Genomic DNA, 26081 nt, shown 5'->3' with positions numbered 1-26081 from the left:
ATTACTGTATTGCTGTTTATTCCAAATATTATGCCAGTGTAAAAGCAGTCCATTGGCTCTTACAGATGTAACATCCCTTTTCTGCTGAATGTTATCAGTCAAATCTGCCCGTGTTTTAGAAGCAGTAATGTAATTTGTGTAGGCATCTAACGTGACTTTAGCAGATATTATCAAGCTGTTAGGTGCTGCACTTCTGAACTCTGGGGGGCAAGAATGAATATTAAAAGCAGAAAACCACAAGAGGATGTAATTGATATCTTTATAGCTTAACAGTTCCAAAACATTTTTCACAAATGCATAATCCAAGAACCACCCACACGGATGCTGATTTGAGTAAATGAAGCAGCATTACTACAGGAAAAAGCATTACCATTTAATTTTATATGGTTAAGAGAGTTGCCAATTTAATAATAATAATAATAATAAAATCTTTTATATCTTCTCTGGAATTACCATGTGTTTCTATAAGTTAACAGTATTGTGTGGGTGACATTTTTTCTATAAGAAGAAATTGCAAATCTTCCCAGATAGCTGTTGGTGAAGTTTGCCCTTACCTCAACCCTCTTTTAAGAGCTCCTTGCTAAATCCTTGTTACTTTTGGTCATTAGAATAATACATACTTGAGAGTACCCCGAGTGTGTTATCAAGATGTACATGTTATTTTCTTTATATGAACAATTCTATAATGATAAAACATTGTCATCGTTATGGAAAAATGTATAACACTGCTAATTTTCAAGTTATTTGAAGAAAAGCACTTTATAGATATACTTTGTAGATGGGCAAATTTTGCAGTGGATGTATCCGAGGCACAGAGTTTAAATGTATTGACTGAAGTTAAACTCAACCCTGCAGTTGTCAGGGGTTTTCAAAACGATTGCTTTTCTAACTATAGTTAAGGTCTGTTTCTTTCGGCGAAGATTTGTTTACCATAATCAACAGTGGTCTAAGTGACAGACTTCTTAGTACTCTGTTAAGAGCTGTGACTGGCATAAAATCCCATGAGAAATTTGAACAGCCTCTTGGACACTTTCTATCAATTATATTCCTGCTAGCTTAAGAATGTGGGACCCATCTAGGCAATGGTTTTGCCTAGAGGGCAAAGATTTTTGGACTCCAGCATGGGGTCTTTGTTTTGCTTTGTTGCTGTTCAATTAAAAATAAAGACATGATGCATAGACACTTTCCCGACGATGAAAGCATTTGAATAGTTTGATAATTTTCAAAATTCTAGTTGTCTGGCAGTAACAGAAGTAATAATGTAATAGCAGTCTATCCTTCAACAAAACCTGTTGAAGGCCCTTACATTTCTTACCAGGCTAAGCGAATAGTAAATTCATCATTTTACCTGGAAGACTTGGTATTTTAGATTGGGAGCTTACAAACTTTGCAATGGCTGGGATGAGGTATGATTAAGTTCTTAATGAAGGTCTGAGAAGAGTGCAAAACCATATTTCTAACAAAATAATGGCGTGTTCAATGCGTACACATGCAGTTGATTGGCTCTGGATGGAGCTGTAGCTTTCTCTCAAGTTATATTTTCAAACAGGTGACTGTTTCAAAGGGGAATTTAATTGTTGATTCTACCCTTCTCTATATTCTTTCCCAGTAATAAATATATGTTATATTATTTACTGGACTGCCTACCATTTTAAAGATGATAACCTCTTCTAAAGCCTGCGTGACATCAATCTTTTCTGAGCCAGGCTAATGAAGTAATTTATTCAAATACTCTTTTTTTTTTTTTTTAGCAAGTTACAAATCAGGCCTTATATTTTTAATCTGTGATGCTTCTGTAAGATAGTAAAAAGATCAAATTCTGCAAGAATTCTGGTAAAAATAAACAGCCCTGTTGGAATTAACAGAATAGTCTTGATCCTCTTTGAGAAATTTCAACATGGTTTTGAAGTAGCTCTGGCACAGCATGAGTCCCATATCAGAGCGGCCCAAAACTAGACATGAGATTCTACATGTGGTCAACTAATGATCAATTGTGCACTGCCCCTTTTGCTCATCTGCTAGAGCAATTTCAACCATTCTTCTTCATTGCCCCAGTCGCTCAGAGCTACCCAGGTGGTACTGAGCAGAATCAGAGTGTTACGGTCACATGCACAAATGAGAACACTGCCTATTTTTATTACAAGTAAAACTAATAACTCTAATTTTCCCCAAGAACCACCGTTTTAGGATTTTTACAGTGCTATAAATTCCAAGAGTTCTTTGATATAAGTAAGGACTGTCCAAAAATTCCATAAAGCTGTTTTTAGGAGTTGCTATATTAGATATTTAAAAAGTGCTGATTTCGCTCATTTCGCAAGGGAGATTTTTTGACTCTGAACTTTTTCATTAAACTTATTTTCCTTTTTTTTACAAACAGTGAGCTAGAAAAGGATTGAAATACTTCAAGCAGATCTCTGATACTTTTTGACCTTTAATACACACAAGTGCTGTTAGTTTTAAAATAAAAATGTTCAAAATGTTAGTGTAAAAGACACATGAAGTCCATTAGATATTTAAAAGTATGACAAAATAGCCAAGGTCATAATAAAAATTAGTTGCTACCATATGTGAAGTAATTCTGAAACAGTCTTAATATGCATGTCTGTGTATTACCATTGTTTAAGTTCCACTATATGGAAACTTTACTCCTGTTGATTCTCATTAGGGGTATTTACATATGGATGCTGAAACCCAATAGCCCTCCTTTGGGTGCTGTGTGACAGGGTGTCTTGACAGCTTCAAAATCAATCTAAAATTGTGTAGAATTGCTGTAGTTCATACAAGTAACTGAAAGGCCATGCTGAAACTGGAATTACAGCATAGGAAAGTTTCAATAAAGGGTTTAAAGTTCAAATGAAATTGAGTTATATCAGAAGTAAAAATAATAGAGTTAACATGGTAGAGGCATCTTAATGAATGATTCATTAATTTGAGCTGAATGTTGCATAATAAAGACTTAGTCTTACAAATAGAGTAGGATTTGGTTTCTACAGACAACATAGCTTATACAAATAAACAGTGGTAATGATTGCTAATAATAGACAGTCCCAAATATTCAATACATGGTCCATGTCCCCAAATTTGACACTGAATTTGGGTTTCTGTATGGGTTACTAAAAGGAAACAACCAAGCAAAAGGTTTATTTTCATTCCACTGCTTTTTTAATCTTTGGCATTCGTTATTACTTAGAAGAAACCATGAAGCCTACTTCAAATATGAAATTCCTATGTAGTCTCATAATTTAAGTAAAATAAAAAATACAGGAGATGCGTCAGACAATTGCAATTAACATCAGCAACAGCGTGGGAGTTTTCTGTGTTCCTCTCACCTCCCCAAGTTACTGTGTAGAGTAAATGTTATGCAAAACTTTGACCCGCATCTTTAAAAGTAACTAGCATTTTTCACTGTTCATCCTGACATACTGCAATTAGAGTTGTAACTACTGCTGTCTTTCAGTCATCATTTCTTTGAGGGACTTATATTTTGCCAAAAGGTTAAATTTTACTGTTTTGTTTTTTAAGTTGGTATGATTCTAGAGATAATTTCATGATTTTGATTGAGTAAATCACAAATGCTATTTTGCTAAATAGTATGTATTTGTTATTAGGGAACGATCAACAAAAGTATCCATAATAAGCCAAAGCTATGAATATGTTAAGTAGCTTATTTCCTAGGGTGTGACAGTAAAATCATTTAAATAATGGAAAAAAAAATCTGTCCTTGGGCAGTCTTTGGATATGTTTTAATATTTATTAAATGTACATTTCTTGTATTTTGATGGTCATAGCTATTTTACTGTTCATATTCAATGGTGCATGTCTTATACTACTAGATAATACATATATTCAATAATATTTATATTTTTTGTCATTTATTACAAGTCAATTGAAGTTCATTAGACCCAAGTGCAATGATTTCAATGATAGTACTTGTGCATTCTTGGGATTAAATTAAAATGTCAAACTTCCTGGAAATGAAACATCCTAGAGTATGAAATAGTTCTTAGAGAATAATGTCACACTTATTCTTTATGTTTTAAAAATAAGAAACACCAAGAGAATCACCAAAACCAAGCAGCAGCAACAAAACATATCAGAAAAAGAAAGCAATGTTCAGTGGATTTGAAAATGATTTCATGTTGGCAGTCTTGGCAGGATTTTCAGTGGGACAATGGGAAGCTTCCCATGGGACCAGAATAGAATCCTGGGAAACTCTTTCCAATTTCAATAGGCTCTTGTCATCCTAGTAAGTACTTTGCATCTCTTGAAGTCTTGACTGGGCTCCTCAAATGAAAACATCGGAATGACTCTCCTGGCAGACTGGCCTCAGAAAGTCTTTACTTACGTGATGTGCCAGAATCTAAGGACAGCATAAAAACATTATTCCTTCCTCCCATTACTGTGATCACAGGCCAATCAGTCAGTCAAACACCCCCACAGCGTGCCCTACAAGCCAGGCAGAGCTTCTGAAACTTGGACTCTAATTGCTCTCTACTTACGTCTTCCACTGAAAATGAACCAAGGCTCTGGATATCGTTTACAGCCCACTGCAGTGGATGCAGGGCTCCTATTAGTGGTTCAAATCTTTTGGAAAATATATCGCAAAATACATGGGAGGTTGTTATTTTCTAGAGTTACTATACTTTCTCACATTATCCTCTTGTTCCATAGACTTCTCCAAGAGAAAAAGGTAGGTTTTCAGTTAAAAGAGCAGAAATATTTTAACTTGGACATTCTGAAAGTTGCTTTTGCATTTCGTACAGTAATAAACTTAGTCAAATACACCAAGAAAACCTTTGAGGAGGAACTGCACTACCTCAAAAGAGTTTTAAATGAGTGAAAATCAGAATACCCCCTCGCCCAAAGTTTTACTGTACATGCATACTTTAGAGAGTCTTAACTTTGTAAAATTTTATATTCCTATAAATTGAGATTACTTTCTTTCTTCGGCGTACTAAATAAGGTCTGTGGTGCAAAACTTGAAGAAGGAGGAGCTTTCTGTGGCTACCTTTTCGTGAACCCTGGAGAGATGGCAACTCTAAGAGGTGCCTATTGACAGAAACTCTTTACAGAGGAGAAAGCTTGCCTTCATTTACTGGTGAATAAGCAGAAATGACAGAATAGGTCAGACCTTGTTGAATTTTGATATGTTACAGCTTGGCATTTTAGTCAGATGCTGTTAAGATTCAAGTTTGCAGATAAAATGCAGTTGCTGCTGAGTAATGAGAGAGCAAAGGCATGGTCCTAACTCCCTTCGTCTCTGCTGTCCCACTCCCCACAATCAATCTTTTTTTTACTCAAGGGACAACGGCAGAGTCAAAGTGTGCCCGTTTAGCCAGGAGCCCAACATAATATCTTGTTCTTCAAGATTTCTGCGTGGGGCTCTAACCTGATGTTGTTGAATTTATTTTGGGAAGGAATTCCTAGTTAATCAGACACCACCTCCTGAAAAGCTGCAAGGGAACTGTACTAGAAAGCTGAAATCATCGACAGGACCGGCTTTTTATTAATTAAGCGCAATAAAACAAACATTACAAAGGAGTCTAGGGCTGCATCATCTCTAAAACTGACAGATAACAATATTTTAAGGCAAGAGCTTATGTTCATTATCAAGGAAAACTGGCCAATAAAATCAGAAGTGGTTTAGCTGGAGCCGAACTCCTCTGGGATGCCATGTGGTATTTTAACAATTGCAGTCCTACACTGTTACGTGCCTTACATTTTATTTCAATAGATGTTGGCCAAAACTACCATGTTCATATTTATACAGGATTTGCATGGAAACTAAATTTGAATATGTCAGAGTCTAGGGTTTTACATTGGCCCATCTCTTATTTTTACAATCCCCTATATACAGGTCAGGTTTTCAGACACTAGAGAGGGAGAAAAAAAGAAAATTACTGCTAAGGAAGATAAATAGAGAATGGTTATAATGTTAGAGCCGTTTGAGACGTAGCATATTGCCACTTGTAAAAACATGCTGAAGTGGAAAAAAATTTACATCATTGAACAAATATGTTCGATACGGTTTTGGAGGGCCTCACTTTAAAATAACATTGGTAGAAATCACCAATATGGCAGACAAGGCTTAAAAAATATTCAAGGTTACTGATGGCGAGAAGATCTCTTAAAAAGATGTTGTACAACATACCATTTTCTAATGCATGTGGCATTGATGCTTATTACTTATCCATCATATTATGATGGATAATAAGGATACACATAATTTTATGGATAGCTAGGATTCCATGGAAATTAATAAGAGAAGAGGTATAAATTCAAATGCTAATTTCTCTAACAAGGTGTCCTCATTCATAATATGTTTTAAATTAAATTTGGGGTGTTATTTGAAAGAGGTGTATGTTGCTGTACACTGATTTTCTTGCATAAATGGTGCTGTGGTTAAGCATAGTGCCACAGTAGACTCTTTTAAAATTATTTTGGTATACGAAATGTATTGCTGGTGCAAACTTAAGGAGCTAGGCAAAGTAAGATAAAGGAGCATATAACTGTGAGGCTGAAAACTCTGCGAAATAAGATGAAAGAACACCACCACCACCAAAAGCAACCAAGGTGGTATCAGTTGTATCTCCAGTATTAACAGCTGTGAAAAAACAGGAGCCCTCTCCCTTTTTGATTGAATGAGAAGGAATTAATATGCGATACTAGCCAAAAAGGAAAAGGCTTTCAGAATCAGATAGTTTCCTTTTTGTGTTTCTTGTCCAGGACTTGCTCTCATGCATGAGTTAATATTTCATGTGTGAAAAACACAGCTTATAGTAACATTTGTCTGGAAGCTGACTAAGTTTGTTTAAGTGTGAGAGAAAAGGTAAACTTGCTTTTACCTTTTTTTTAAAAATCAGCCCCTTGCAAAGATTAAATTATACAGTGAAGCTTAAGTAAGTGCATACTTGCTGTCTCAGTCTTGATCAGAAGCACTTAAGTAACTGCAGTTGAAGCAGCTGCTGCTCTGGAGACGGAGCCGTGGCAGTGCCCAACGCCTGGTCCCGCCGTGTGTGCCCATGACATCCGCTGCAATCAATCAAGGCTGCGGTGTAAGCAAGGCAAAAAGGTCACGCCGGCTGCAGCAAGGAGAGCTTTCAGCAAGGCCTGGGTGCTGGAGGAAGGGAGAGCGGGAGATAATCCTTTAAAGCAAACAGACTTGGTTAAATAAGGCCATGAAACTTCCAGTTCTCAGCAATGGTCAGAGATCAAGCTGTGTTTGGATATGCGGGGTTGAAGGTTAACCAGTAACTAAAGTCCTCCCTGATTGCCACAGGTTTACATTTTCTCTGTCGCTGATGTTTGCCAAGTGGGATTTTGTGAGATTAGAAGGAATACAGCTGGTCAATGGGTATATTATGGGGTTTACCCAAAGCGAGTTAAAAAGGAGACCACATGGATACGATGCACATTGTGAGTTCAGGCCGAGTAGAGAGCCCTGATGGATCGTATGCCTAGTAAGAACTGAATTAATTCAGTCAATCTTAAACGGCACGCTCAAGCTGAATACCACCTCCCCTCTCATTTCATATTCTAAAGACATTGCAGCAGTGTATAAGAATAATACTATTAAAAGAAGATATAAAGGGATTTTTTTTCTTCCATATATCCTCTTTGCTACTTGACAGCCCTTACCAGAAAGCTAATTTCACTCTTTGCATTCTTCAGTATTCATGTTACTTGCTGAAAAGATCCTGATAATCAAAAAGGGTAAACATGTTCTCCTGATAAATAATAGTGATAATAAGCATCACATGATATATGCTCGCAAGAGTTTTGCTCTGTTATTTTCAAGTAATTGATAGTAGGATAGAAGATTATTTCCTTTATAGAAGTTCTCTCCTTTGGCACTATTATTTTCCTTGTCTTTCAGCCAAGCAGAATTGGGTGATTTTTTTTTTCTGATTTTTTGATGCTTCTGCAATGCATACAAGCTCTAAAGACAAGGAATGTTCATGATGAGATATGTGATCTTGTTGCCATCGCATATGATGGTTGAACTTAACTTCGTTGTTGTTTACAGAAAGAGTTATTGCCATTAAGCTAAATTACATGGAGGTGGAACTGGTATCTGTTACTAGTAAATGGCCTGGCAGCAAAAACAAAGAACACTATTGATATGTATAAGCCCATTTTCTGTCCCAGCGTGTGCATTCATCCAATACCAGGTACAAGGTGCTTCTAGTTTAGCGTTGTGGTGTGGTGTAGTGTGGTTTGTTTTGCTACAGTTTATAAGTAGCAAAAAGGATTGGTGTGAAGGAGTGAACTTTGGCTGGCATTTCTTGCTCAGAAACTTGATGCTCAGCAGACACTGAAAGTAAACACAGTTTTTCATGTCTAGTAGTATGAGTTATGAAAGTTTGCATCATTGTGGTTAGTATATCAGCAGGATAGCTTTTAAGACAGGCTTCTGCTAAGGGGAATTATTTTGCATGTATAATATTTTTCTCAAGCTTGTTCTGCACAAACACCACCTTTTATGACAATAAAAAGTTTTGCCCAAGATCCATTATACACTGGAATAGAATGTGTTTACCTTTTAAAGCATATCTTATAACTCTGAGTAAACTAAATTTCCTAAACACAGCTACATTATAAATATAATAAAGGCAGAGAAATACAATAAAAGTCAATAACTTAATTATAAAATATAAGCCGAAATCCTGAAGAATAGTTGTCCTCTTTCAAATGTTGTAGAACATTTCTAAAGACCAAGGTCCTCCATCTATACCCCTGTGGAATGGTACTTTATTTTGTACTCTAGGAGAACATCACTCAATGTAAGAAAGAAAAGCAGAACATAGCTCTCAAAGGATCGTGAAATTTATTAGAAGTGCTTTTTCACAGACTAAGACTGAGTTCTAGAATGAGGAAAATCTTCTGTATTGGCAGTCATGGTGAATTTTCTTTCTCAAGCCAGACAAACTCCCCTTCTGTTTTGAGGTACACACCTTTGTACTTCCTAGCTGCTGTAGAAATAACTTGAGGAGAACTAGTTGGGTAGTACAGAAAGGGCTCATATTTAGTCAAAGATGAGAATTTTCACATGTTTTTTCTGAACCAAACTCCCAGTCATTTTTTGATGCTTTCTTGCTTTTCCTTAACTCAAGAATATTTTAGTTATTCCTAAGCATCTGCGTTTCTGTTCTTAATTAAATGTGGAAAATAGTTATTGTTTTTAGTTGCTAATGTTATGTAGAAGGAGGAGATCTTGCCAGTTACTGAATACCCCAGCCAGGTGCTTAAATCCTTGGACTTCTGTAAAAATAGAAGCAATTGGGACCTTATGAGGCTGAAAGAAAATTATCTGTGTGTTTGGGGTTTTATGTACCACTTCCACGGAGTAAAAGATCTAACTACATATATCTAATGTTTTATATGCTAAAAAGTCTTTATAAAGCAGGAACTGTCTCATAGTTTTTTCACTTAAATCCTGTTTTGTTAAAGCAGAAAAAAATCAGAACCTATGAACAAAAGGTCAAACTCCACCTTTCATCTACTGACACTCACATAATAGAAAGAGATAAGTAAGAAATTAAGACTTCTTTTAAAAAATAAGGTGGTTAAACACTAATTATATCTTTCATCTAAACAGCCTAATGCATAGTCAGCAAAACAAAAGACCTCTAAAATTACTTAGTAAATATATGCTTGTGCACAAAGGACTAAACAAAGATAATATTAAGGCTTTAGTTAGCATCACTTTGCTTACTAATGAAAGTTAACAGGCTGGCTTAGAAAGCAGTTTGTAGAACTCTTCAAAATTACTTCTGCCTTGTCAAGAACCAAATACATTTTCTTTAGATTCTCTTATCTTAGTAGCGACAGAGTCATAGGTTTCCAGTGCTAACAAAGTTGGGCAGAGTTGGGCTAACAGTTATTCATCAGTTAAACTTTTACAAAGAACAATTAAATATTTGAGGAACTGAGACCACTGAGAAGACTTCCATATTTTTCTTTAGTGTATGGTTTTAAATTTTTAAGCATATTTAGCTGTAATTTTGTTGAAACTGTATTAGTGGCATCTTCACAGATTGTATCACTCCATATTTGTGTATTTTTGAATAAATTCTACAGAATGGGATTTTTTTAATTAGCTGTTCTCTAATCCCTTTTTATGTGAGAAAAAGTTGGCTCAGATCTTTAATGCAGCCCAAGGTGGGTTTATTGGTAGTACTTGGCTAAATGCTGACCACCTACTGAGAAAAAAATGTCTCAGCAGATTTCACTGTTATGTTTTTGTTATAAAATATGAAGTTTATATGAAAAAAATGTTGTTTTGGAGATTTTAGTATTGTTGTAACTCATATAAGAATACTTTGGTATATGAAAATCTGTTGTTTAGCACTTTATTCAAGGCACTTGAGTTGTTGAGGAAGTTCAGTGTAAACACACAGTTTACCCATATGCTTTTACAATGGTCTCTCTATATTTTGTAAAACTACAAAAGAATTTTAAGCCTATTCATTCTAATCCAATTTACAAAATGATCCTATAATTCCTTAAAACATGACCCATTTCTTTTAATGTAGACCATTTCATAAGGGAATAGAAACCTGATTGCACAGTGGAGAGAGGACAGTGGCTGGTTTCAGCTATTTGTGAATCCAGAAGCATGTTTAAAATATAATTTACAGACTCTAAATAGTAGAAGATATTACATACAACAACAAATAATTCCTAGATTATTCTGAGGAACTGCTTGTAAGGTTACTGCTGCATCTTACAAACTATTCACAGAAATAATCCCATTGCCTCTAATAAAAAAGCCCGTAAGAATAAAGCTTCTCACTTACTAATGCTTTGCAGAAATATGTCCATGCACCCTAGTTAATTCCTGTTTCTGTGATTTGAATAGATAAAGGGGAGGGCATATATGCAAGAGCCAGAACACATGAACAGCTACAGAAATCTCATGGCGCTGAAACCTCTTGATTGTAGTCTCCATCTCCTGCTTTCTCATTCATCTTTAAAGTTTGGTTAGTTAGTACTGCACTTCACTTAGTACTTCAGATACTTTCAGGTAAATCTGTGTTCATTTTGTAGTGAGTACCAGAAACAGAAAGAAGTTCACTCATTCTTTTCCCATTTATGATTAGTTAGCAACACTTATTTTTAATCAATTTTATGTAACCAGACCAAGTACTCAAGAAGTCTGCAGAGCAGTGTATCATTCACATGTATTATGGAGTCCACCCATTATAGATTAGATCTTCTGCTGTGATATGTTTGTCTGTAGAGGCCATCCATTCAGTCTGTGCAGCTGTAATTAGCAGAAGCAGCGATCGGAACTATTGCATATGCCTATATTGTGTCCTGTGAATACAATTGTGTAAATAAAAGTATTCAAGACCTTTGAAATGTTAGCAAATAAGTTAAAATTGAAATACATGGTTAGGGGTATCTTCTTGAGATAACAGGCAGGTGTTAACCTCTTGCAAAACTATAAAATTTACCTTTGGAGAAATTGGGCTAGAGGGCTTTGGACTGTTTCAGGTTTTTCACAGTCCTGGCTTTACATGAAATGAGTTAAAACTCAGAATGTAATTTTAGTATTTCCTTCCTCTTTAGAAACATCAACTCTATATAGTTGAAGGTCACTCTTGAACTCTTTCAACATATCAATGCCGTCAGCTGAATAGTTTTTATGGAACGCTCTTCTTCATGGGGACAGCATCATTCAGTACCAGTGAAGAATTCCACTTCCCGTTCAATCAGTGAAAACAGATGCTTTTAAATTATGAAATCTAGAAGAGGATGAAGCAGGCATGGTACCTGTCAAATGTAAGGAAAGGATTCTGTGCAAATCAAGAGTAGTCTCCATGAACTGACAAGTTCATGAACTGGCAGGTCATCAGTATGGAAATTAGTTTCTATAGACTATGAACACTTCGGATAAAATTCTCTGTTTCAGTGTGGTTGTTTAAGGAAATAATTTGACTCAACAATTTTGTCTTGATGTAGTTGTTCATTTTGAAGGGAGTAGGATAAAGCAAGCTAGTTTATTTACCCTCTCAAAGATAAGGAGGTCTCCCACAAAGGCACTTTGTTTTCTTTGCCTGGCTTTGATATGTTTGATTTGTTGTTAGTTGTGTATTTCTGTGATCTACTTCATGATGCTTTTTCCTTCTCACTGTTACCTCAGGACAGACTGATCCTAATAAGATTATTTGAAAAATGTAATTCCTTAAAACAGTATACTTATTTTTGGAAAGCTCTCACTGATTCCAACAAGTTGGGATTGGCATCTTCAAAATTCCTGCCATAGTGCTGCATAGCATCTTTCCAGTGCTGTTGTAAAGCATCATTCTGTGCATTTTCTCAGGCAAAAAGTACTAGTGACTGATGAAAGCTGTATGGTCTGTGTGCTTCTGATTGCAGGTAATTAACTTTTTTTGTCATCTCTGCAGAGCATACCCGAGCAGCTCAAAGTCTCTCCTCTGCATGCACGCTATTGGCACCTTTACTTTTACTTTTTTTACGTGAGTCATTGTATCACAGTATGGCATGACATATCATGAATTTTATTAATTTATTTTTGTTTATTAGTGTTAATAAAATAATGAAAACTCAGTAGCCTGCACTGGAACTTTTATGAAAAAATAATGAGAAATGTGGTGGTAATTTCAGGCTAGCACCTCTGAGGAGGGAGATTTTGCTAGCAGGATGGAAATAAAGTTTTCTCATGTATGATCTTCAAGTTGGAATGTTTCTAAAAGAGTAAACAGACTTGCTGAAATATAATATCAATTTGAAGACATAAAATAATCATTTCTGTGGAAAACATGTTTTGGTAGGTCATGCAGTAGAGTGCAGAAGCCAAAGTTCTACTTCAAAAAATAAATAATTTACCACAAAGTTGGTGTAAACTTTTAAAATAATTTCTGCCTTTCATGCTTCTACCTTAGGCAGTGAGCAAAATGGATATAAATAAGATACAGGAAAGGAAGATATAGTAATGATGCTGGCAGCTATGAGTTAAGCATATCTTTGTGCAATTAAATTACCTAAGATGTTTTACAACAGAAGAAAGAACTTATAGTTCTTCTATGGAAGTTTTCATGCTGCTTTCATTTTTGTATCACTTGGACTGTTTTATGCACAGATATTACATGTTGTGCCCAAAATGTGTATTTTGTTTTTTCTTTCATCCTGTCCCAAGGCTAAAAACTGAGTGGATAATGCAATGTTTGGTTTTTGGTAAAATTTATTTTTTAGAATAATAAATCCTTTTTTAAAATGGATGAGCTAGTGTTAGAGAAAGTCAGTAAAAGAAGGAGGTCATGCATTTGGAGGGAAAGGTGGAAATGCTTAGATTGACTCAGTTTCTGATGGAGCTTATTCCTCATTTTGGGACTGGCCTCTGAAGAAAGTTTATCTTCTGCACAAACAAGCTATACCCTTGCATTAGAAGGTATCGTGATAGAAAGCTCCTGACTGTTTTCTGTCAATCACTGTTTTTTATTCCCATTCTGTAAGTGGTTTCTCGAATTATCTTTGTCACAGGTCACTGAGTGCTTTGAAGATACAGTTAATGAAGTTTCAAGCAGAAAGCCAATGTAGGGTGTGGAGAGCAGGTGTGATAGGTTTTTTGCAATCTATGCTGGTGAGATGCTATACTGCGAAATATTTTTAAGGAGCATTATGTGTTGTTGAAGTGCAAGGCAAGAGGTAACAACACTGTTCTAACTGTGGAGAAACTAAGAATTTTTTTCTCAGCTGAGGCTAATAAAAATAGAATGAATAGATGCTGCTATGTAAGTGTTAGTAAGAACAAGAAATCCAGAAGCAGTGCTAAACTGTGTACTCAGATATCACTCATAGTGCCAACTATGCCATTTTCTTAGTTCATATAGATGTTGAAAGTACCTAGAGAGAGAATGGGATTTTTTGGTAGTGCAGGTAAGGAGTATAGGGATGGATGTGCTGTTTCCTCTTACTGTTCTTTGGATGAAATAATTTAAATCATGCCAGTGCATTTCTTCTGGATCTCCACCATATCTTAGGGCTGATGGTACTGGATTATGCTGGAAGAACACGAAGATGAGAACAGATATCTGATCACTGACAGCAGTCAATGACATCAATCTCTCTAAAGTTCCTCCTGTCCTTTTGTCTGGCCTTGACCCCAAGTGTGATGGATCAAGCATTTTGGCTTCAACTGAATGAGTACTGTTGCTCTCTGGCTGCCATTTCAGACCTATTCGGAGTTGGTATACAGAATGCTAAAAGAGAATCTTTCACTTTCAGGATATTTTTTAAGTGTTGATCCAAATACTGCATGCCATAGGAAAGAGAGGAAGATAGCTTCCATAACTCAAACATTAGTTATTGGAGTCATGAGTGGCTCCATTTCCTTGGGACATTCTTTTGCCTCTTAGGCATCTTATCCACCTGTTAAAGCTTTCAAGAAAGGCCCTATACAATGTGTAGTATTCCCTGAGCATCGAGTGTGTGAACGCTGAACGCAGATCCGTTACCTGTTGACTGACACAGAAGGAACTGGAATTTCTTAAAAGGTTTTGTTAAGTGTATGTGGTCATGTCACCAAAATAGGTTGATGGCTATGATTTGGTCTTGACAGCTTTGAAACAAGGCTTTTCACTGACCTCACTGGACTTTGTAGTCCAGTCTAAGATCCTCAGGTAGCAGCGATTTCATATACTATGTAAATGAAGCTACTCTTAGTGCACTCCTAGGAGGGCACAGCAATTTATACCAGTTTAATGAAACAAAGTAGATGTTGCAGCAAATTGCAATTATGAAACTAATTTATGTAGGAAACAGTGCTTTTCAATGCTGGCAGTTAGCTAAGGATTTGGAATTAACACGTTGCTCTTAAAAAAAGGAATATAATTACAAGATGATAAAGCAACAGAGTGGCTCGCATTAAAATTTTGCTTTGTATTAGAATAAAGTCATTATCTGAATCACCAGTGGTAATTTTCTTATCACCTCGAGGTCTTTGGATGTCTTCTAGTCAAGCTCCAAGACCACTACAGTCTTTTGCTACTTAGAAGACTCAGAGCATGAGAAACAATTGGTCTAAAATGGGCAGAGACAGACTTAGCTATTCAGTCCCTATTAGCAGCTGGTCAGATGCTGGTCAGCTTTGGTCTGGAGGGCATGTGGCAGAAGTAGATGTTGTGCTTCATTGAACGAGCTCTCTCATCCAGGGCTTCTGAGCTCACCTGCTGTGACACATGAATGTGATTTACAGCCAGACAAAGGCTGTTGGCTAAAGTGTTAGTAGTATGGAAGTATTGCTATAGTTAATCATATAGACATTATCAGCATCAAGACGACTTTTTTTTTTGTTTTTATTAATAAGGCTCCTCTGCTTCTAACATTAGTGCCTACTGAATGAAGCTGCTACTTTCCCTTCTGGTGCTTTGCTGGTTAATATAAGAGGTTCTGTCTCAGCCTGGCAGTGACCACCAAGAGAAACAAATATGTCCTAATAACATAACGATAAACCCCAAATGTTTCCTCATGTATTTACTAAGCTTTCCTCTATGCCTCAAAAACATGTAAGGATTATGTTGTGTACTAGTCCCATCACCTGCAAATGTTTTAGGCAATCTACATATTAGGTTACATTTTGTTTTTACATTCCTTGCAGTATTTGCAATACATTTTTTAAATAATAATAATAAACTTGTTTTCCTCCATTAAAGCCAAATGTCTCCCTTCAGGAAGTTTGTTTACTGTTTTCAATACTCATCATTATATTCAGTTCTCTTTCCAGAGTACACACAGTATGTCTGCAAAATGTTCCCTAACCAAGTGGAAATAGATTATTTTAACAAACGGGGCTTTACTGAGTAAAAACAACAGCTCGTATCCCCTGTAAACTAAACATAAGTTTGTTCCGCTGCTCTGTCACCCTCACAAGGAGTTGTTCTTCAAGAACTTCCTTTGTTCGGAGAGACGCGCAACCAGGCTCCTCCCCAAGGTGGGCCTCCTTTCCCCGAGGCAGACCCCGTCCTGGTGGCGAGGCCCGTAGCCGCTGCAGGTGCTGCTAGTGCCAGCAGCAGAGCAGTGTGTTACCCTGCTCTGAGGGCTGCAACTGGACATGGCCTGTTATGGGTGTTACTGAATCATTATGGTTGGGAAAGACCTTTGAGATCATCGAGTCCAACCATAAGGCCCTCAACACTGTAGCTGTTAGACCGTGTCCCTAAGTGCCTCATCTAGAACTGAAACACCTGCTGGGTCAGAGTACTAAGTTCCCTCCTTCCTGCTCTTGTTCTGTAGTGGTGAACAGCTGTGAGGGACCTACTTAGGAGACCATTTGTGCTTGCGTACTTCTTGTATTGCCCTGTGGACTGCATCTACGACAACATACTTTTGAGCAGAAAGTAGTAATTGTTAGTAATATGTTTGTGTGCTATTGTGAGTGTTGATTTGATTCTTCTCTCTCTGCCCGTTGTCTCCTCTCCCTGTCGACTGTGAGCTGTAGATCCATTTTAAACCATGACAACCCCTTGCTTTGTCTTTCCTCTTCTCTCCCTGGTGGTCCTTGAGGCTGGACATAGCTAACGACAGTCATTCAGAGGCATTTTCACAAGCCTGCAGGAAAGCTTCTTGTTGTGACCCATAATATGCAGCAAACCTTTAAAATGCAGGAAGGACACAGCCTTATTGCTTCTTAACCTAAAAGCGGTTTTTAACGCTGCAGAAGAGAAATACCTAGACTGCCTGCATTAGTCCTTAAAAAAGCATGACTTCTCCTGAGAATTTCATCCTCTAATGCAAGTCTACGTAGACAATACTGAACCTTAGTAACATGATCTTCCACATGAAGGGTATTGCTAATAAACTGTTAGATGAAGAGAAAAATTGAATATACTTGTGGGTATATAATGACGATTATTTCATACCAGAAAGTCATTTAGCTTTTAAATACATGTGTATCTATAAGAAATGTAGGCACCCTCCCCTGTTTGCTGAGGTGACTGTTCATATTTAAACTGCCAGAAAAGGGACTTTACATAGGTGTGTAAACAGGAGAGGTTTTTTTATTTCCAGACATGTTTGAGGCACATTCTTTTGATCCAGTTAAAACAGTGAAGAAAAGGTGAAGACAGCTTTACTCACTTGTATTGTTTGCTTTGTCTCTATATTTTTCTGGAAAGGAACAGGCAAACATGATTTATAATACCTGAAATATTCTGATTCTGAAAATGTTAACTAGCTCCTGTTCGCAAACAGACCCATCACATACCTCACATCTGAATGCAGCTGACAGCTCAGACATGGGCATACGACAGGATTGAAATAGCACGCAAAGCACAGAAAGGGATCATGTTAAGACTAATAAGTATATTTTTGCCTGTTTGGTAGCTTAGGTCTTACAGCTAGATATTCATTGCACTATATAGATCATATAGTGGAAAATACTGCTGGAAATGAAGCAGGGAAATTTATGTACCCAGGAGTCAGAAGGAAACTCAAACATGCTTTTCACATTAATGCTTTAGCAATAATTGTCTCGCAGTTTGAGTTTGATAGGGGCAGCTTATGCGTTAGCGGAACAGAACTGAAGCAGGCAGCGGATCAGAGGGAAATGCAAGTGTGCACATAAGGGAGGCAGTGCTGCAGAAGGATTCTGGATGATGAAGGATGGGAAGACATGAGCTATTGTGTGGATCAGGAGCTTGTGCTGGTGTGAGAAAAGGTGAATTTCCAAAATTGTGTTATTTTTAAATACAGCTATTGTTTGTCTAGTGTATGGGTAGGTGGTCTAAACGAGATGTAGATGCAGTCTTTAGTAGGATTTTGCGTTTCGAATATTGAATCATAAGTATATATGCAGTTTTTTTAAATAAAATCTTTCCACATTCAAGGCATTCCAAGACTTCATGTCAACACTGAATTTATAACTTCCGATGTTACCCAGCTGCAGTATTACAAAAGCCCAGGAACAAACTCTTCCAAGTAATGCTATATTTTGGGTCAGTGTAGCAGAAGGGATTGAGCAACTGCTTTCCATGAAAGATTAAACTGCCTGTTGATATGGTTCAGTAATAGGAATGGAAGGGACAGTTACTGCTCATTGCCAAGGCTGCATTTGTTCACGCAACATTACTTTTTGTAATGGAGCACTAAAGAAATATAAAATATCAAGGGAGCATGGAAGGGGGGGGGATTATCTTAATTTTAAGTATGGTAATTACCTTTTCTCCATGGCTTGAAAGACATCAGCCTATTCTCTTATTGATTACCAAGAATTTAACATCTCTGAGTTGGTGGTGATCAGGTACATCCTGTTTCTGTTTCATTCTTAGAGGAGCACCTGCAATCCTGTAGATTCCATGCACAATGATGAAGTTGCATAGGAGGATAGGGAAAGTGAAGAAAACAGTTGCTTTTTTTAAAAAAAAATTCTCCACCACACCAAGAGCCCTTGTTTCACTATAGTTCTGAGGAGTCAAGGGAGGATTGTGCCCCAATACTTCTGGGCCAGAGAATTAAAAGAGCAATTTTGCAATATTATTCTTATGATACATTTTCTGAGAATTACAACATTTAGGTCATTTTCTATCTGCTCGCAAGTAATAAACCTACCCCTTCATATAATTAATAAAATATTTGACTAAGTAAACGGGAGTTCAGTTCTGTGTACCACAGCATACATCATCTCAATTAGGGAAGAGGATTAGCAAGGTGTTCTCCCATAACATTTAAATTGAAGAAAAGGAATTTGTGTTAAAGAACAGAATTTCACAGTTCTCAGAATGACTTTCCTTTGGTATTTTGCATTTATTTTCTTTTGCCTAATTTAGAACATTTTGATTCTATTTTTTTTTGTTTAAATTGGAGCCTGTTTTTAATCATATTAGTGATTTATGAATTGTATTGCTTCCTTTTGGACTTACATCTCAAAGCCTAAGATTCTTGGAGAGTTCAGTGGTATGTAAGTAAGAATTTCAGCAAGAGAACATAGAGTTTTAGACACATAGTAAGCTTACTTCTAAAAGAAATTTCCTTTTATCTATTGATTTCAATCAAGTTGGCAATCAAGAAATTATTGTTTTTATTTTGCAATTAGCATAAAGAGGTTACATGATCATAAACATTTCAAATGGCTCACTAAGGAATTAATTTCCTGGATGAAATTGCTTCTTATTAGAATTCAGCAGCGTTTTCTGCCATACCACAAGTGTAACTACTAATAGTTTTATGTCAAGACATTTTCACATACCTCTTGACTTCTATTCTGTAATGGCAATCTAAGATTTCTGCAGACTTCTTTATATGGGCAATGCCTGTTGCTTGTTTGACATTCTGAATATTTCACTTCCCATGCAGTTCTCATCATGATGTGGACCTGAGTGCAGATATTGTCATAGAAGCAACAGCTGTCAAAACTGAATGCAAAAATCATTCACGTAGCTATATATGAGGAGAGAGTAAGCATAAAGAGCAAACTCTTTTGTTGAAATGATTGACTCTGATACCATGTGTTAAAACAAATGTACTCTTTGGTCCCTCTTTAGCCCCTTGTTTTCTTGGCTTGTAAGTTGAGTTCACATAATCAGTTCTTTTTAAAGCTCTTAAATATGGCTCACAAATTAAATTGCACCGTACGATGGATACAGAGTTTCAAGACCTATTTGATGATTTCTCTCTCCACTTGAGATTATTTTTCCCACCTTTTATATGGCATATGCCTGTGTTCGAAGATTTTGATGAACTGATGAAACATATTTCTGCTGTATCACAGAAATATTGAATACATTTTTGCATGTTCTTTTAGACAAACTGGTCCTTCTCACACACACACAAAAAAGTCTAGCTTAAAGTATCTAATCCTTTCTGTATACTTTTATCATTCAGAAGTTTGGGCTGTGCTTCAAGGTCTAAGTGGAAATATGGGGTGCCCAGAGTTAGATCTTGCCCCTCGTGAATCATGGGCTGTCAGTGGGTGTGAGGGGACAAGATCCTTAATCCTTTCAGTTGCCAGGTGCACTGTTGCTGATAGTGATGCAGTCAGCCTGTACAGAAAACACCATCCTGCCCTTCCTTATGTCCATAACTGTTTGCTTCTTTTTAATAAGTAAAACCTATTTGAGGGAAAATCTTGTCCCAGACTATGTGAAGTGTTTTGCAGTTTTTACATATCTCCAAGGATGGAGGCTCTTCTCTGGACAACCTGTTTGACTACTAGGGAGAAAAAAAGAAGAAGAAGAAAAAGAGAGATTGCAGCAAGCAATTTTTATTAGTTTATTTGCTTTGTGTATGGTTTTATTGTGTTTGGGACCAAGATGTAAGGGCCAAGGTGAGGCAGTGTTGCTTTTTAGCTAAAAATGGTCTTGTCTCTAAAACTCTTTCCCCAAAATTGTGACAAAGATTATGGCAATTAAAACTGAAACTTCATGGTAATCTTTAAATCAGCATATGTTCTTCAGTATATTATTCTTTTAGTACTGCTTTTATTAATGTCATTTCAGAAAGTTGATAAAATGACACTTTATTTTGATTTGTGATCAGTTTTCTGGTGTGACCTTATCTACATGTTTATATTCTGTGATTTCACATTCTTTACTGCCTGTCTTTAGTGTAATTCCTAGAAGACAAAAAGGCCATGCTGGCAGCAGATAGGCAACCAAGGAATGTCAAATCTTTGTTTGGTATTTTAACTGCCCTATATGATTTACCCTATATTAAAAATCAGAGTAGGACTTTGCATATTTATTTATACATTGTATTATCAAGGATGTGACCTATTTTTGATAGCACATTTCATATAAAGCTTTCTTTTTCAGTATTATGGTAACGATACAAATTCCTCCTAAATGCTGAATTTAAAAAAAAAATTAAAGGACAAAATGGAAGATTTGACTTCTCCAATTGATCAGTAAGAAAACATTCTTTACTATGTGGGAGCTGTATCTTCTGAGGAATCAGCTCAGAACTTGGCTTTACTGAGCCATCAATCGGCTTTTATGTTTGTGTGTTTCCCGAATGCTTCATTGACTGGAAGATGAGTGGGATTTTTTATGAAAATGTTCGTCGTCTTCCTTAAAAAGGACACTCCAAAAACCCCTAAAGTTTCCCAGGCTCTGGAGCTGATTTTTATTAGAGCAAAACATATTCAGCCTGAGCCAATTTTTTAAACGGAGGAACTTTAGACTTCCTGAACAAGAAAGAATCAATCAAAGCCTTTGAACACACTTGCCCTCACCGTCCGGTGCCCTTGCAAGGGGACTCAGAGAGCAGCCTTGCCTCCTGGCCTGGTACCTTCCGAAAGCTTCTTGAATCCAACAAGCTGCACGTGCTCTGCGCTGGCTCCCTGCACTCCCAGCACGTTCCCCAGCGTGCAGGCTCCGTGGCCCGTGGGGAAGTGACAAGGCCGTGTAAACAGGAGCCTTCATTTCTGCTGCATCATGTACAGTAAACTGAGAGCAAACAGCATAGGCAGACCTGCTGTACATCAAAATACTGCTGGGTTCCTTATGTCACCTCAGGCTCGCCGTTCTTCCCCATGAATAGTTGAACAAACTCCGTCACTGGCCTAATCTGCTTAACTCCGGTGCCATATGATCAGTGCATCATCGGCTGCCAGCTGTTTGCTTGGTATTGAGAACGAAAAGGTTAGCTATGGTTTCACAGGTCAGCTTGCAGGACTCATTGGTTTGTTACACTGAATTTTGTGAAACATGACGCTGGACACCATTTGCTTCGTGATGGAAAACCCATGCTATAAGTAGAAGCTCGGGGATATAATCTTGTACAATCTAAAAGAAGTTCTGAAGTCTTCTGAACTGAAACTATGGTGCTAGTTATGAATTTAATTCCAGTAACCTCTATTACATATGTTTTCCATGTAAGAAAATGCAGGAAATTGCATGCATTGTTCTTAAAAGTGTTTTCTTAAATACCGTAGTTGTCTTTCCTGGTGACCAAAGGAGATAGATTTAATCTGCCTGTAGACATCAGTACATTCTTGCTGCAACAAATCAACAATGCTAAATAAAGCACTGTATTAGGAAGCTCTTCTGTTTTTCTTCTCATATAAGCCCTCATGAAAAGTCATGTCTTGTATTATTTATTTTAACCTGTTCATTGAAAATACTTACTGAACCAAGGATAAAACCTAAAATCAATTTTAAGTGCGAGTGATATATATCCAACTTTATTTAATGTTTGCAAAGGTTTAGTCCTAAGGGAAGAAATAGTACTGACATCATTTTCATTTACCTGAGCAGCTCATGCTGGGACAGGAGAAAATTCCCTTTCCCCATATCTCATTAATATGTATTGCTAGTTAAAGCAGGTGTGTATTTTTAAATACTTTTTTTCTTTATAACTTGCCAGAATGGCTTTAGTGAAGTTCCAGGCTGACTAATAAACCCTGCTTAGTCGACAGTCAGAAAGCTGAAAGGAAAAACAATCATATTCTGTTTTGCACGTTCCTAACAAATATTCTGAAGGTTTATTGTGCCTCTAATAATGCCTGTACATCTCCACAGCCTTCATCTTGTTTATGTGCTAGTATCTGTGTGGATCCACTGCCTTGCAAAAATAATTCACAGTGTACTTAATATGGAATTTGGCTGATGGTTTTGGATCTAATTGGACCCTTTTCTAGTGTGCTCTATGATTATCAACAACCACAGAAATGTAAGATGGGGCTGAATAAATGGCATAGATGCTGAGAAGCTATATCCTTTCTTGTCTCTATAGTGGAAATTGTGCTTCCTCATTTATACACTTGAGTCTCCTGCATTGTGTAGGGGCCTCAAGGCCGAATCCGAACAAGTTGCAGCCAGATTAGGGAGTGTAAAACAGTTATCCAAAAAGAGTCTGTGGCCAACGATGTATCAGCAAATGCAGTTTTGCTAGGAATTCAGTAAGTACTATATGGTACTGCGTGACTACTTTAGACTTCCAATTTAAATTTGTTACGGTAGAGCTTGATGTAGCTGTAAGTAATTCCTAGTGGTTCATAAGCTGACTTGCTTAAAGCTAGTTTAGGTATCTCTGAACTGCACCACATTTTGGAGAACAGACATCTTGGAGCCCAGTGGATGGCTCCTTTGCAAGGAAGGCTTTTCTCCCAGAGGAAAAGCAGCCCTCACTTTTGTGTCTTTTGGAGTGCAGCTGGAAGAGAAGGCAGAGCTGTTGATGACTTAGTAGTTAGGACTGTCTCCTTGGAGGTTTGAATCCCGTCTGTTGGATGTGAATGCATAAATCCTCATGACCCATGTAAAACAGGTTATGAAACATCATGCTGTCCCTTGCTTGCTCTTTATGGCCCAATTAATTTTGGATTTTGGTACAATAACATAGCAGCGATGGGACTGGAGAGTGTGCCCAGCCTAAAAGGCTGGTGGTTAAGGCGTTCTCCTGGGAAGAGAGACATTAGTCTTGATTCTCTGTTTAGGAGGCTATTGGATCCAGCTCTCTCACTTGATGAGTCCTGTAAATGTTAAGCTCTTTAATATAAAGGCTGAGATTCCCATCCATCCTTTTAAATGAAAGTGAACAAAACTGCATTTTGTGAGGAACGTCAGCTTGTCAGATTTTCGTATTCTTAGTATTATTCAGTAATGATTAATGTTTTGAATGCCTCAAGGGATCTACATGTTTCTTTGCCAGATTTCTAGATCCTATCTTGGGAGGGAGGTGAGAAACAGGTACCGAGCTATTTAGACTGGGGCAATTCTAAGCACGTACAAAAGCAAGCACCTTAAAACTTTGAAGTCTAATGAGGAGGACTGTGGTAAGTTTAGGCACCCTCTGGAGTAAGAAAATCTCACTCAGGTGTTTCGGATTTTAGTTTTGGACTCACTTCTAAGTTGATTGTAGGAGTTGGTGTCCTTTATTGAATCCAACTAATTGTCTATGAAGACTGTTGTAAATACTCTAAATATGCACAGAAAACAAAAACATGAACAAGAGCAAAGATAACATTTTGTTTCCATTTGAATTATGCTTAGGTTTTGGCTCCTGTTTTATTGCAGGTGATATTTACAAAATGTTCTAGGCCTTCAAACTTCAGGTGGGTTAGGCTTCAGCCAGGAAATACTGGGGAGCTTAAGAGTGTAAGCTAGTTCTGAAAAAAAGTTGAAAAAATTCTAGCATTTTCAGGTATCTGTGTTAGCAAATCCAGCAGAAGACATGGTTTATATTTTCTCATTTGATTTCTCCTAATAATTTCCTAATTATTGCTTTGCAATGAGAGATTTTACACAACTGCATATCTTTACACTTTGCAGAGAAAGAAAGTCTTAAGAACCTGGGACAGGTGAGAAGAGTGCTGTATCAGGAAAGTTTCACTTGGTCAGATCAGCATTTACATTACGGAGACAGAAGCCTTGATTTTCAATGTAATCTGGATATTTATTTCAGAAGTTGTTTCCCATGAATTCATACCCGTTCACATGACCTCACTGCATGAAATCTCTTACCTTTGGAAAGGAAAGTTCAAAGTTGGGCAAAGTTTCCTGAGTGGAATTATTTTCAGTTCACTTTCCCTATGTTGCTAGATGTAATATCACGCACTTGCCTGTTTCCCACTATTTCAAAGGTGTCTAAAGTCTGTGTTTTTTAAAAAGTGTTTTTTTTTCTTTCTCCTGACACTGCCTTTGGTCAGTGGAAAGCAGGTGCTATTTATTCAATTTCTGCAACACCCACTTCATGGGAATGTGTACATCATTAGCTTTGCCCTTGGTTTGAGGAAAACAAATCTATTCTGCTTTGGGAATGCCAAATGAGATTAGCTCGGGTCAAACATAAAGGAAGCAGGAAGAGAACAACAGTGAACAAGGAAACATTAGTATGAAAACACATTTATGAATCATAGAGCCTTTGGTGAAATTAAATAGATGGTTTTGTCCTGAGTACCATTCAGAGAATGAGTTCAAAGACAAAACATCTCTATGAAGGTGAAATAAGTTCATACTACTACTTGAAATTTTCATGGGAGTGTCTCATGCATACACAAGGAAAGTAGGAAAATGTGAAGGTTGGTCAGGGTTTGCAGGGAGACCTAGCATATTTTATTAAATTGTTACGGCAGAAGAAATCAGTCATGATTTTAAGGATTGTGTAGGGGTAGAAAGGCCACCCCTTGGGTCTGGTGTGTACAGAGAGTACCAGGAGCTTTTCCTTGTTTTCCTGCTGTACCTGCAAGGAGGTCCTGCTTGCGATGACTTTTGGCAACCTCTTGCTTGCAACCTTAGAGCCTTGCAACTACAGTGACATGTTTGCAAATGTGAAAAAGAGCTTCCATCCTTTCCAGTCATAGTTACATTTCACTGTAATACTTCCGTTTCGAAAATTCTGAAAAAGTAAATAGTATTCAACAAAACTACCCCCTGAATATGCTAGTCTGTATCATCATCTTTCTAGGCTAAGGAAAAGAAATCTGAATGAAAATAATACACTTCAGTAGAATTATTTACAATTTCTACAGTTTGTTTAATTATCTTTCTACAGAAAAAAAAGTAATGCATCCTGAGTGTTATCACGTAGATTTTTGTCATTGTCAAATGTAACTTCTTCTCTTCTTGTAATCTTTTGGTTCGGCTTTTCTGTTTTTGATGCAAGTTTCTATTTATTGCACTGTAAAATAGACCCAAGGGGTTCTCTGTATCTTTTTTCCCAGTTTTTTTTCTCCCAGTACAAAAGTCTTGTTTAAGCCAGAAGCTTTTATCCATTATTTATCCATGTGCATTCTTGCCAAACTTTAATGAATGTATTAAGGCTAATGTTAAAAGAAAAAAAAAAACAAGCAAAATCATATTCTGAAATATCTTGTTCCAGCCTGTGCTGGTTTGCATGTAAATTTTAGGCAGGGTTCTTTCTGCCTGATCTCTGAATAACTCGCTCTAACCAATGGAGGATGTTTTTACTTCTCATTCAATAAAGGAACCATAGGCCAGTCCCACGTTTCAACATTTTCAGGGAAAACAAACAAACAAAAACAAGTGTTCGAACATGGCACGAATAGCTATTATGTCACTCACATATATACATCTCACAGCGGACAGAGCAAAGGGAAGGAAGAGCAGAGCAAGGGGGAAGTGGGAGACAAGACGAACGCAGCAGAAAGACAATTCTCTCCT

Source organism: Tinamus guttatus, unplaced genomic scaffold (assembly GCF_059628265.1).
Source record: "Tinamus guttatus ecotype Peru unplaced genomic scaffold, ASM5962826v1 Tinamus_guttatus_pri_ptg000286l, whole genome shotgun sequence".
Lineage (NCBI taxonomy): Eukaryota > Metazoa > Chordata > Aves > Tinamiformes > Tinamidae > Tinamus > Tinamus guttatus.
The sequence above is the reverse complement of the archived record's forward strand: the minus strand, read 5'-3'. Positions refer to the sequence as shown.